This window comes from Hordeum vulgare, chromosome 4H (genome assembly GCF_904849725.1).
Source record: "Hordeum vulgare subsp. vulgare chromosome 4H, MorexV3_pseudomolecules_assembly, whole genome shotgun sequence".
Classification (NCBI taxonomy): domain Eukaryota; kingdom Viridiplantae; phylum Streptophyta; class Magnoliopsida; order Poales; family Poaceae; genus Hordeum; species Hordeum vulgare.
This window is the reverse complement of record NC_058521.1, coordinates 58,505,133-58,518,091: the sequence shown is the minus strand read 5'-3', so window position 1 is coordinate 58,518,091 and position 12,959 is coordinate 58,505,133.

Here is a 12,959-nt window from a genome sequence, read left to right as displayed (position 1 = left end):
TCCATGCTACACATACTATAGGCAGTTCCCAAACAGAAAAGTAAAGTTTTGAGTCCCCCACCACCGATCAATCACACTCCACGACTAGCCGAATATTCGGGTGCCGTCCATACCAACAACAGTCCAGGGGAAGTTTTGTTTGCAATTATCTTTTCGATTTGAGCATGGAACTGGGCATTCCAATTACCGGCCCCTTTCTCGTGAGTGGTAGTGAATAAACACATATCGAGGATAACACGCCTAGCATGGAAGATACTGATCGCCCCTTGTCACCACATGAGCGGTTCGGGCATGCAAAACAGATTATTTCTTGAAGGTTGAGAGAGTGGCACATGCAAACTTACTTGGAACGGCAGGTAGATACCACATATAGGTAGGTATGGTGGACTCACATGGAACAACTTTGGTTTTACGGAAGTGGATGCACAAGCAGTATTCCCGCTTAGTACAAGTGAAGGCTAGCAAAATACTGGGAAGCGACCAACTAGAGAGCGACAACGGTCATCAAAATGCATTGAGATTAACCAACATTGAGTGCAAGCATGAGTAGGACATAAATCACCATGAACATGAATATCATAGAATCTATGTTGATTTTGTTTCAACTACATGCGTAAACATGCGCCATGTCAAGCCACTTGAATCATTCAAAGGAGGATACCATCCTATCATACGACATCATAATCATCTCAAAATTCATGTTGGCATCCAAGACAAACCATTATGAGCTCCTAGCTAATTAAGCATGGCATCAGAAACTATGATCTCTAAGTTGTAATTGCAAACATGTTTCTCTCACAACAAAGGTGAATCTGGAACGATGAGCTAGTCATATTTACAAAAACAAAATAGATCGAGTGCATACCAGCTTTTCCAGGCTCAGTCACTTCATCATATATCGTCATTATTTCCTTTCACTTGCACACTTGCACGACCGAATGATGTGAACAATAATAAGAGTGCTCGTGCATTGTACTAAGCTGGAATCTGCAAGCAAACACAATTGAGAAGACAAAGTAATATGGCTCTTTGACAGATAAACATATATGCATGCGAGAGCCACTAAACATTGTAACCATGGTCTTCTACCTTGACCCAAAGAAAAAGAAAAGTATTTACACGGAAAAACTCCGAACAAGCAAAAGAAGAACAAGAAATCTTTTGGGGTTTTCTCAAACTAGACAAACACACGAGAAGAAAGCGAGAAAAAGAAATAAACTAGCATGGATGATACAGTGGCAAAGTGTGAACACCGACTATGAAAGGGAAAGTGTGAGCATGAATATAAAGTCGGTGAGAAACACGTACTCCCCCAAGCTTAGGCTTTTGGCCTAAGTTGGTCTACTCCCAAGGAGGGAAATAACCGTCTCCGGTGTACTCCGGAGTGTACTGAGGGTGCCACTGCTGGGTGAGCTCCTCTGGCTCCCACTGATAAACTAGCGTCTGGTACTCGACTGGTAGCTCGGGCACGGGCACCTGTGGTGGTGCTATGCCCCAATATGCGTAGATGTCTGAATGCATAATAATGTACCTGCCTAGATGAAGATTGAACAAAGAAGGAGCAGGCAAAGTAATAGTCTCACGAGTACCCTGACTAAATACCAGGTTATAAATCATCCTCTTATTTATATCTTTATCAAGAAAGTCATGGCGAACCATGCTATCATAATTTAGATATATCTCTGGAAGAAGAATCTCTTCTTCTTCATGCAGTACAATAGGTATCTCAAAATGTCTAGCAAGACGGGTAGCATAGATACCTCCATAAATAACGCCTTTAGAACGGTTCGTGTTCAACCGTTGAGCTACTATAGCACACAAGCAATAAGTTTTATCATTATAAAGGGCTTCGCGCAAAACCCCAAGATCTGGGGAGCTAAGGGCCCCAGCTTTCCCATGGCCAATCAAACATTTTCCCACGAATAATGAGAAGTACTGAAGCACTGGGAAATGTATACTAGCAGCTCTAGCGCAAAGACACTCCTCTCTCCTCTCCTACAACAATAGTATCTATGAAAGCCTCCAAGTCTCGTGGACGAGGTTCATGAATATCCCCAACAAAAGGTAATTTGCAAACATTGCAAAAATCCTGAACTGATATGCGCTGGGGGATATCATATAATTTGAACTCAACCATAGGAGGGCTGTTCCTTCGATAGAAATTAAAGCTTTGCACGAAAATATTAGTGAGGAGGAGGTATTGCGGACACTTATCTTCAACGAAGGTGGTAAGGCCTCCGTTCTCCACCAAGTAGTAAAAGTCCTCATAAAGTCCGGCGACGCGTAGGAACACATCGCTTGGCCACTCGCACGCTCAAACTTCTGCAACTCCGGGGACCGGATACTTGGGTTTCTTCTTCTCATTTTCATCATCCTTGGGGTCACGGCTTGAAGAGCCTCTTAAGAACCTCCTCATCTTTTCCTTTTTTTATTTCTCTGAAAATTTCTGAAATTTTAGTGACTCTAAGGAAAAGTGAACAAGGCCCAACGAAACTCATAGCAACTACTCCTTAAAGTGCCGAGAGGCCATATCACGCAACAAAACTACTTGGGACCAGCTAAAATTAGCATGCAAAGCTCAAAAACAGGGTCACCAAGGCAGCAAAAATACGCAACGAATAAGGCACTGGAGCAAAATCTAATTGGACCAATAGAGGAGTCACATACCAAGGAGCAATTTCACCAAAAAAGTTTGGTGAATGGGGCTTTGCACAAGGAAATCGGAAATCGCTGCAAGAAGAGCAAGAACACGGGTTTGAGTTGTAGAATGAATTTTTCTGGAGGTAGGAGAAGGAGATGGGAGCTGGAATAAGTGGAGGGGGGACACGTGGGCCCCACAAGCTTGGTAGGCGCGTCTAGGGGGGTGCTCGTGCCTCCAGGGCTTCTGGCCCACTTGTGCATCCCCCTGACTAGCTCTCCGTCTCAGAATTTTTCAAAAATTCCAAAAAAAATCATACATGATTTTCATGGCATTCAGAGAACTTTTATTTTCGGGACACTTTTCTATAGGACGCAAAAAACAGAGAACAGGAAAAACTAAAGCTAAATCTATCATTTTTCTTCTAAGCAACCGAAGGTAAAGGTTTGGAACGAAGGGTTGTGACTCTTAGATTCATCCATCACGGTCATCAAAAGAAATCCGTCAATGAGGTTGATCAACTCTCCTTGACAAACTTTTTGGAATCGCGTAAAAACGGAGAATTTTTGAATAGTCACTAGGTTAACTCAATGGGGATGTGCATATCCCCAACAAGAAAATCATACTTCATCTTAACAGTAGGTATAGGGCATTCAAAGCTCCCAATAAGAATCGATGAAGTTTTTTCAATAGCATTGATGCAATGTACTCGATATTGTTTCTTCGGAAAGTGCACCGTATGCTCATTACCATTGACATGGAAAGTGACATTGCCTTTGTTGCAATCAATAACAGCCCCTGAAGTGTTTAAAAAGGGTCTTCCAAGGATGACCGCCATGGCATCATCCTCGGGGATATCCAGAATAGCAAAGTCTGTTAAGATAGTAACGTTAGCAACCACAACAGGCACATCCTCGCAAATGCCGATAGGTAAAGCAGTTGATTTGTCAGCCATTTGTAGAGATATTTTAGTGGGTGTCAACTTGTCCAATTCAAGTCTACGATAAAGAGAGAGGGGCATAACACTAACACCGGCTCCAAGGTCGCATAAAGCAGTTCTAACGTAGTTGCCTTTAATGGAGCAAGGTATAGTGGGCACTTCGGGATGACCTAGTTTCTTAGGAGTTCCACCCTTGAAGCTATAATTAGTGAGCGTGGTGGAAATCTCATTCTCAGGTATCCTCCTCTTATTAGTCACAATATCCTTCATGTACATGGCATAGGGAGACATTTTGAGCATATCTGTCAAACGCATTTGCAGAAAGACAGGTCTAATCATTTCAACAAATTGCTCAAAATCCTCATCATTCTTTTTCTTGGATGGTTTGGGAGGAAAGGGCATGTGTTTCTGAACCCTGGGTTCCCTTTCTTTACCATGCTTCCTAGCAATGAATTCTTTCTTATCGTATCTCTTATTCTTAGGCTGTCGTGGTTTTGTCACGGCAGATGTCCTCGTGAAAGGACTTAGTACGGGAGCCATCGCACCTTGGTGGCGACTCAAAGGGGTTAAACGGGAGGAACACGGCGGTTTACCCAGGTTCGGCCCCTCGAGAGGAGGTAATAGCCTACGTCCTGCTTTGTGTGTATTGATGTGGATTCGATTACAAGGGAGGTGTAACTCGCCTATCCTAGCACTCGATGATTTTCTAACCCCCTCCTCCTCCTTAAGACTCGCCTTTATATATAGGTCGAGCCCTTAAGGTTTACAAGAGTCCCTTCTCCTTACAAATCGTGACCATCGTAGTCTCTAAGCCGCCGTTCCTCAAAACCCGGAGACCTTCCAGAAGTCATAACCGTCCCATGGCTTCGAGCCGCCCAGGCTGAAGCCCAAGTAGCCCAAAGGATGAATCGCCTCACTGGTAACCCGGCCCATCTTGGGCGGGTCACCTAATAAGCAATATCCCCAACATTAGGCCCCAAATTGACTTGAACTTTCATGCCAATGCTTCCGCTGTAGTTGAAGGTGATTCACTCCTTCGTCTTTCCCCATACGTCAGAAATTGTAACTCGCCATCTGGCACCGAAAAATCTTTGAGTCGCCAAACCATTTCCTGTTGGCATCTTCTTATCCCTCGATCTTCGGGAAAATCAACACAATCCCAACGGATCTTTAGTGCATCATTATCCCAAAATCTTCGGAAGTCATCATGGCGAATCTTTTTATTCCCCAACGGTTCCCGCTCACGGCGCCTCGATTCCAGCGCCCGTCCTGATAAATAGACGGAAGGGACAGGGCTGGCGCTGGCCACCTACCAGTCTCGTCAGTCCCCCCCCATTATCACAGCAAAAAACCTCATCGCTTCCCGAGGGCTCCGCCGCCGGTCGCAACTTCCGCCCTTGTTCGAGAAGTTCCAGCGCCGCCCGCAAGCCGTTGCTGTCGTCAAGCTTCGCACCTCGGACGATTCGTCTGCCGCCATTGTCCATCGCATCATCACCGACCACCTCGTTGCTTGACTCGAGCTCCGCCGCCGCCGAAGATCTCTTCGTTCGTCGGGACCCCCGCGCCTCTCCAACGATCTCCGTCACCGCCGGTCTTCTTTGATCGAGAGCATCAGGTTAGGCCTTCGTTCATCTTCTTAGGAGTAGGTTTATTCCTCGCTCGTATTTCCGCCATTGCCGTAGCTTCGAAGCTTTTCACTCGCAGTTATTCATCTCCCTCGAATCGATTAGCCCGAGCACCGATAGGGTAGCTAGTGCCCCGAATAATTTTAATCGTCCGCTGTACTCGTGAATTTTTGAACACAATGTCTTCTCCAAACGTGGGGCGTCACCTGATAATAATTTGTTCAAGCTCAGTTATATTCGTAGGTTTTCACATCTGTTCGGCAAATCCATTCCTCATTTACTGTTGTGAGAAAACTGTTTGTAACCTCCATCCCCCCTTAGTACTTTGGAACCATCCACAAAAATATAGCCTTTGGGAATAACCCTACTTCCATAAGTCGCCATAGCAACCCAACCCGACCTCCTGGTCTGGCGGGTTAACATGAACCAATTCCGACTCATATAGTAGGTGTCCAAGACATGTAATATCATACTTTTACCTACTTGTAGCATGGGTGCCGTCTTCAAGAGCGATTGGCTTCCTACCAAAGTTGATGACGCTGTCCTAGCTAATTACGTGAAAGCAGGCTGTTTGGATCCTCAAGATGTCATTGGATGGCGCAACGGGTTGGGAGAAGATCTCCCTAACCCCAAAGAAGGGGAAATAGTAGTTTTTGTGGAACACTTGGAACGGGGTTTTAAGCCGCCCGGATCCAAATTTCTTAGGGACGCTTTGACCTTTATGAACGTCCGACTCCAGGATCTGGGGCCCAATTCAATAAGCAACTTGAGCCAATTCCAAGTCCTTTGCGAAGCTTATCTGCGGATTGAGCCTTCCGTCCCTCTATTCTGGCATTTTTTTCACCTGAATCGCCAGACGGAATTCCACAATGGCCCCAGTTTGGAACTCGGCGGCGTCAACGTCCAGCGCCACAGGGATAGTCCGTTCCCTTCACTCATCGTGCCCATCCATCCCAAGGGCTGGGGCGAATCTTGGTTTTATTGTCAAGAAACGTCCCTTGCTGGTGAGAATAAGCTTCTGGGCTACAGGCCAACCCGCCTTCCGATCAACTTCAAGCTCCCCGACAAGCTCACCGAGGGGGAAGAGTCGGAGTTCATCCCAATATTGTCTGAACTGAGATCCCTGACAAACAATGTCCTTACCGGGGTCGACCTGATCCGCTGCTGGGTCGAATGGCGGATTCTTCCTCTGAGCCGCCGAGATGGTCTGATGTGCGAATTTGACGGCACTCTGGATCATCCCCAATGCTACTTTCACACAGCATTAACAGAGAAAGACATTGTCGCCATCATCAAGAAGCTGACCGGCGAGCCCGCAGGAAAGTGCGGCCAAATCGGCCTTAAGCCCTTTGCAAGATTAACCCGGCGCCCAAGGTAACCAAAACTGACCCGCCCTTGATTTTCATCCCTTCTGTTTTATTGCTATCATGATTTCATATCATATACCTTTCCAGAAAGGCGATAAGTTCTGGTCCAGGAGACCTAAAAAGCAAGCCATGAAAACTGCTAAGCCGCCCTCTAAGAAAACCAAGGGCAAAGGTAAATCTGCCGCGGCCGAGCCATCTGAAGTCGACGAATCTCAAGTCGGCGATGCACTCTCAGAGGTACAAACCCGTCCTCTTTTTACTCGCCACCCATCACTTTTGACCTCATATTTATATCTTTCTTTCTCCTTGTAATAGAATGAGGATAACGAAAGCCAAGAAGATTCTGTTGAGGTAATTTCTATTTCCTCTGATTCATCTCCTTCTCCACCTAAGCCGGCCCGGCGAATATGTGGGAAAGTCCCCTTCTCACATCGAAATGCTCATCTGGACCCAAATTTCTTACTGAAGAAAACACAGCACGCCTCAAACAGGAAGACACGAAGTCACTCTGGCGATCTGATATCCGGTTTACCAGCAACGAACAAAAGAAAGCCAAGCGAGGTACTTTCATGAGTAACCATTATTCGTGCTTCTTTGGATCACATTTGTAACCCGCCTGTATTATTGATATATAATTCTTGCAGAATTCTCCTCCCACTTCTGGCGACTCAGTGATGTCAACACTTTCACCGATGATTCGAGTTCCGGGGTAAGTCTCTCGCTTTGACTTTTGAGAATAATGATCTTTTCAATTCCTTAACGTGCTTACTCCCTTTGGTCAGGGCACAAGCCAAGAAAAGGAAAACCAGTGGATCAATTCCTGATACAACTTCAGAACCTCCCAAGAAATCAACTCCGACTCAAGACGATCCGGATCATGCTGAACCTGCGACTCAGGTGGATCTTCCTGAGTCGCCGAGAGAAACAATGGATGCCTCTAAATCGCCAAACCCATTGATGACAACAGAAGACCCAGATGCTGTAGTCATTACTGGCTCTGGCTTTTCCAAGCCGGCAGCGACAGTTTTGTCCAAATATGTAGCATCCTCCTCTTAGGCCATTCCTGAGTCTGGGCTCTCCAAGGCGAAACTTTCTGACTATGCAAATCTGGAATTTAAGGAACTCTGTTCTGGCTTTGCAAGTCGCCTCGAGGCGAGCCATGAGATGGAGAGAAATCTGATAAAGATGTTAAACAACAAGCATGAGGTAAACTTTGTTATACTTATACTATTCCCAGTAACCCCCAAGGGCCGGGTCATCAGTAAAAAGATGAGTCGGGTCTTGAAAATTTAGAAAAAGCTTCGCGACTAGTAACCCCCAAGGGCCGGGTCATCAGTAAAAAAGATGAGCCGGGTCTTGAATTCTGTATAATTTCTCCTAACAAAATTATATATTAGCCCCCAAGTGTCAGGGATATTGCTTTGCAGTAATTCTGAGACTTGTCTTTACTTTAAACTTTCAATAGGAAAACCTTGCTCAGACTGAATTGGCGCTGGCCGATTTAAGGAAAAACTTAGCTGAACAACAAGACGCCCGAACTCAGTCGGAAGAGAAGTGTAGATTGGCTCTGGCCGAACTGGAAAACTCAAAGCCGAGTTAGAAAAAACTCAAGCTGATCAAAGCGCCGCTTTGAAGAGAGCAGACAAAGCTGAAGCGAAGATGGCGACTGTTCAACAGGAGTTATCCGGCTTAAAACGTCATATCTCTAACATGACACAGGCCATCTTTGGTAAGCCTTGCCTAAATCTTCAATCTTATCCGCTCCTTTTTTGTGCTCAAATATCTGATGTTTAAGTTTGTTAATTATCAAATTCCAGGTCCAAGAGTCGCCAACCTGCAAGAAGACTGTGTGTTGATGCTGAAGGCGATTTACACGCTGACAGAGCAACTGTACACAGGTAGTGTGTTGACCGTCACAGCCGTAATGGGTGCCAAAGAGCCTATTACTTCCATCAAGAAGGTACTTGGATGCCTGTCCACACTTCCTCCCCAGATTGGTGAGTTAACTCGGTCAGCCGCCCGGAAAGGTGTCCTGACTGCCCTGAGTCGCTGCTTAGCGTACGCCCCGAAGATCAATTTAGAAGAAGTAGCCGCTGGCTTCCCTAGCTTAAAGACGATGGATCGGACTTTGTTGAAGAGGATTACCAGAAAGTTGTCAAGGATTCTCGGCTGGCTGCAACTCGACTCGCCGCCAGCCTTGATTTAACGAAGTATCAGGCGGCTTACGACAGTAAAAATAAGAAAGTCAGCCCGCCAACCATCGTGGTGACCAACCTAATTCCTCGGCGACCCAAGAACCCTTTCGATTGGGAAGCAGACTTGGCATCAATTTTGACCGACAAAGACGAGTTTGCTGCTTTGGCCAGGTGCAATTGGGTATTGGGCGATTTACAAATCGAAGTTGGTCAGAGCTCTCGCTAGGACTTAGCGAAGTAGACTTTCCTGAATTTGGCTCACGAGCCATGTAATAGTCAATACTATTTTTTGATGATATCTTCTGCGAGGGAAAACCCTTACATCGCTTTTTAAGGCGATTTGAAATATTTGATCCGCCTTTATCAAAATCTTCTATAATGCTTAATCCGCCAAGGATGAAACAAATCTTAGCACCCTCCTTTCTTAAACTTTAAACACATCATCTGTGAAAATAAATGAACTACAAGTAGTTTCAATAAGTATGCAGAAAGGGTAAAAACCTTCAAGACTAAATCATAATAAGAGTAATTTCGTCGGCTCATACGGTCGCGACAAGGGGAGGCGAGTCAGAAAGCTCGTGTACCCACCCTAAATGCAGGTTTCGTCGGCTCATAAGGTCGCGACAGGGGAGGCGAGTCAGAAAGCTCGTGCACCCACCCTAAATGCAGGTTTCGTCGGCTCATACGGTCGCGACAGGGGGAGGCGAGTCAGAAAGCTCGTGCACCCACCCTAAATGCAGGTTTCGTCGGCTCATACGGTCGCGACAGGGGGAGGCGAGTCAGAAAGCTCGTGCACCCACCCTAAATGCAGGTTTCATCGGCTCATAAGGTCGCGACAGGGGGAGGCGACTCAGAAAGCTCGTGCACCCACCCTAAATGCAGGTTTCGTCGGCTCATACGGTCGCGACAGGGGGAGGCGAGTCAGAAAGCTCGTGCACCTACCCTAAATGCAGGTTTCGTCGGCTCATACGGTCGCGACAGGGGGAGGCGAGTCAGAAAGCTCGTGCACCCACCCTAAATGGAGGTTTCGTCGGCTCATACGGTCGCGACAGGGGGAGGCGAGTCAGAAAGCTCGTGCACCCACCCTAAATGCAGGTTTTGTCGGCTCATACGGTCGCGACAGGGGGAGGCGAGTCAGAAAGCTCGTGCACCCACCCTAAATGCAGGTTTCGTCGGCTCATACGGTCGCGACAGGGGGAGGCGAGTCAGAAAGCTCGTGCACCCACCCTAAATGCAGGTTTCGTCGGCTCATGCGGTCGCGACAGGGGGAGGCGAGTCAGAAAGCTCGTGCACCCACCCTAAATGCATGTTCTGTCGGCTCATAAGGTCGCAACAGGATGACACAAATTGCATTTTTTAATGAAGAAGCCCCCAAGTCGGAGAATATTTTATTACTTCATAATGAAACTGAAAAACTTACAAAGCGTGGAGCTTTAAGAGCTCAAGTGTAGTAAGGCCGCAAATGAGCAATATTCCAGGGGCGAGTTGACTCAGCCTCTGTAGTCGGTCGGTTAGCCCGAAGATCCATCAAATAGTAAGAGCCATTGCGGAGGTTCTTGCTGACGACGAACGGCCCTTCCCAAGGGGGTGACAGCTTGTGCATGCCTGCCCGATCTTGTATCAGACGAAGTACCAAGTCGCCCTCCTGAAAAGTCCGACTCTTAACTCGGCGACTATGATAATGCCGCAGATCTTGCTGATAGATAGCCGAACGAGCCGCAGCCAGGTCACGCGCCTCCTCCAAGGCATCCAAAGAATCCTGACGCGCCAACTCATTATCTTGCTCCACATATGCGGCGACTCTAAGAGAATCATGTCTTATGTCAGTAGGAAGGACAGCTTCTGCTCCATAGACCAAGAAGAAAGGAGTGAACCCCGTGGATCGATTCGGGGTGGTCCGGATGCTCCACAATACCGAAGGTAATTCTTCTACCCAACACCCTGGAGTCCTTTCCAGGGGAACCATGAGCCGAGGTTTAATCCCCCGCAAGACTTCTTGATTCGCCCGCTCTGCCTGCCCGTTGGACTGCGGGTGAGCAACTGCAGAAACATCAAGCCGGATATGTGCTCGACGACAAAAGTCCAGCATCGCTCCTTGGGACAAGTTAGTACCATTGTCCGTGATAATACTGTGTGGATATCCAAAATGGAAAATCAGCTTTTTCAAAAATTTGACCGCGGTCTCCGCATCGCAAGCTCCAACAGGTTCTGCCTCAACCCATTTAGTGAATTTATCAACTGCCACCAATAAGTGAGTTTTCTTGTTAGAGGACATCTTAAAGGGGCCAACCATGTCCAGCCCCCAGACCGCGAAAGGCCAAGTAATGGGAATCATCCTCAATTCTTGAGCCGGCATATGAGCCTGTCTCCCATGTCGCTGGCACCCCTCGCATCGCCGTACTATGTCTTCTGCATCTGCATGGGCCGTCAACCAAAATAAACCGTGTCGAAAAGCCTTTGATACCAAAGAACGTGACCCGGCGTGATGCCCGCAGTCTCTAGAATGGATGTCATTTAGGATTACGCATCCTTCCTCGGAGGAAACACACCGCTGAAAGACCACAGAAGCACTTCGTTTATATAGCTCGCCATTAATGATGACCATGGATTTGCTACGTCGAACGATCTGGCGAGCCAAAACTTCGTCGGTGGGTAACTCGCCGCGAGTGAGATAAGCCAGATAAGGAAGAGCCCAGTCCGGAGTGACATGGAGAGCCGCGACAAGCTCAGACTCGGGATCTGGTATCGCCAACTCTTCCTACGTGGGTATAGTCACAGACGGTTTATGCAAGATATCCAAAAAAACGTTAGGGGGGACCGGTTTTCTCTGTGAGCCGAGTCGCAAGAGGGCATCGGCTGCTTCGTTGAGTCGCCGATCAACATGATCCACCTGATATCCATGAAAACAGCCCGCCACATCAGATACAGCCCGTCTGTAAGCCGCCTTCATAGGATCCCGAGAGTCCTAGGTACCCGAAACCTGTTGCGCCACCAAATCTGAATCCCCAAAACATCTGACCCGGGTTAGGTTCATCTCTTTTGCCAGTCGCAAACCGTGAAGCAGAGCTTCATATTCTGCCGCATTATTTGTGCAGGGAAACATGAGCCGGAGAACATAGCAGAACTTATCTCCTTGAGGGGATATCAACACCACACCAGCCCCCGAGCCCTCCAACTGCCTGGATCCATCAAAGTAAATAGTCCAATAGGTAAGGTCAGGCCAATCTTCCGGAGCCTGAAGTTCCGTCCAATCGTTAACGAAATCAACTAGTGCCTGGGATTTGATGGCTGTGCGGGGGGTATATTGTATGTGATGAGACCCAAGCTCTATTGCCCATTTGGCGATTCGCCCTGTTGCGTCCCGATTTTGGATGACGTCACCGAGGGGGGCGGAACTGACCACAGTGATCGGGTGCTCCTGGAAATAATGTTTAAGTTTTCGACTCGCCATGAACACCCCATAGACTAGTTTCTGCCAATGCGGGTATCGCTGTTTGGAAAGAGTTAATACCTCACTGATAAAATATACCGGACGTTGCATCGGGCATTCCTTTCCTTCCTCCTTCCTCTCGACGACCACAGCCACGCTGACCGCTTTGGAGTTTGCCGCGATATACAGGAGCATGGGTTCCTTTTCAGTTGGGGCTGCCAGGACCGGCGGGTTAACTAATTGATGTTTCAAGGCCTGAAGCGCCTCGTCTGCCTCATCTGTCCATACGAATCGTTCGGATTTCCTCAACAATTGGTAAAGAGGAATCGCCTTTTCCCCAAGGCGGCTCACGAAACGACTTAGAGCCGCAATGCGACCCGCCAGTTGCTGAACTTGATTAACATTCGTCGGCTTCCCGAGAGAGGTAACCGCTTCAATTTTGTCCGGGTTAGCCTCGATGCCGCGCTCCGATACCAAGAAACCCAGTAATTTTCCTACAGGTACACCAAAAACGCACTTGGTAGGATTTAGCTTCATCTGATATACTCGTAAATTATCGAAGGTTTCCTTAAGGTCTTCCAAAAGTGTCTCCCCCCCGGCGGGTCTTGATGACAATGTCGTCAACGTAGGCGTGGACACTGCGGCCAATTTGGTTATGAAGCCAATTCTGGATGCAGCGTTGATAAGTCGCCCCTGCGCTCTTGAGTCCGAACGGCATGGACACATAGCAAAAGGCCCCGAAGGGGGTTATGAAGGCCGTCTTC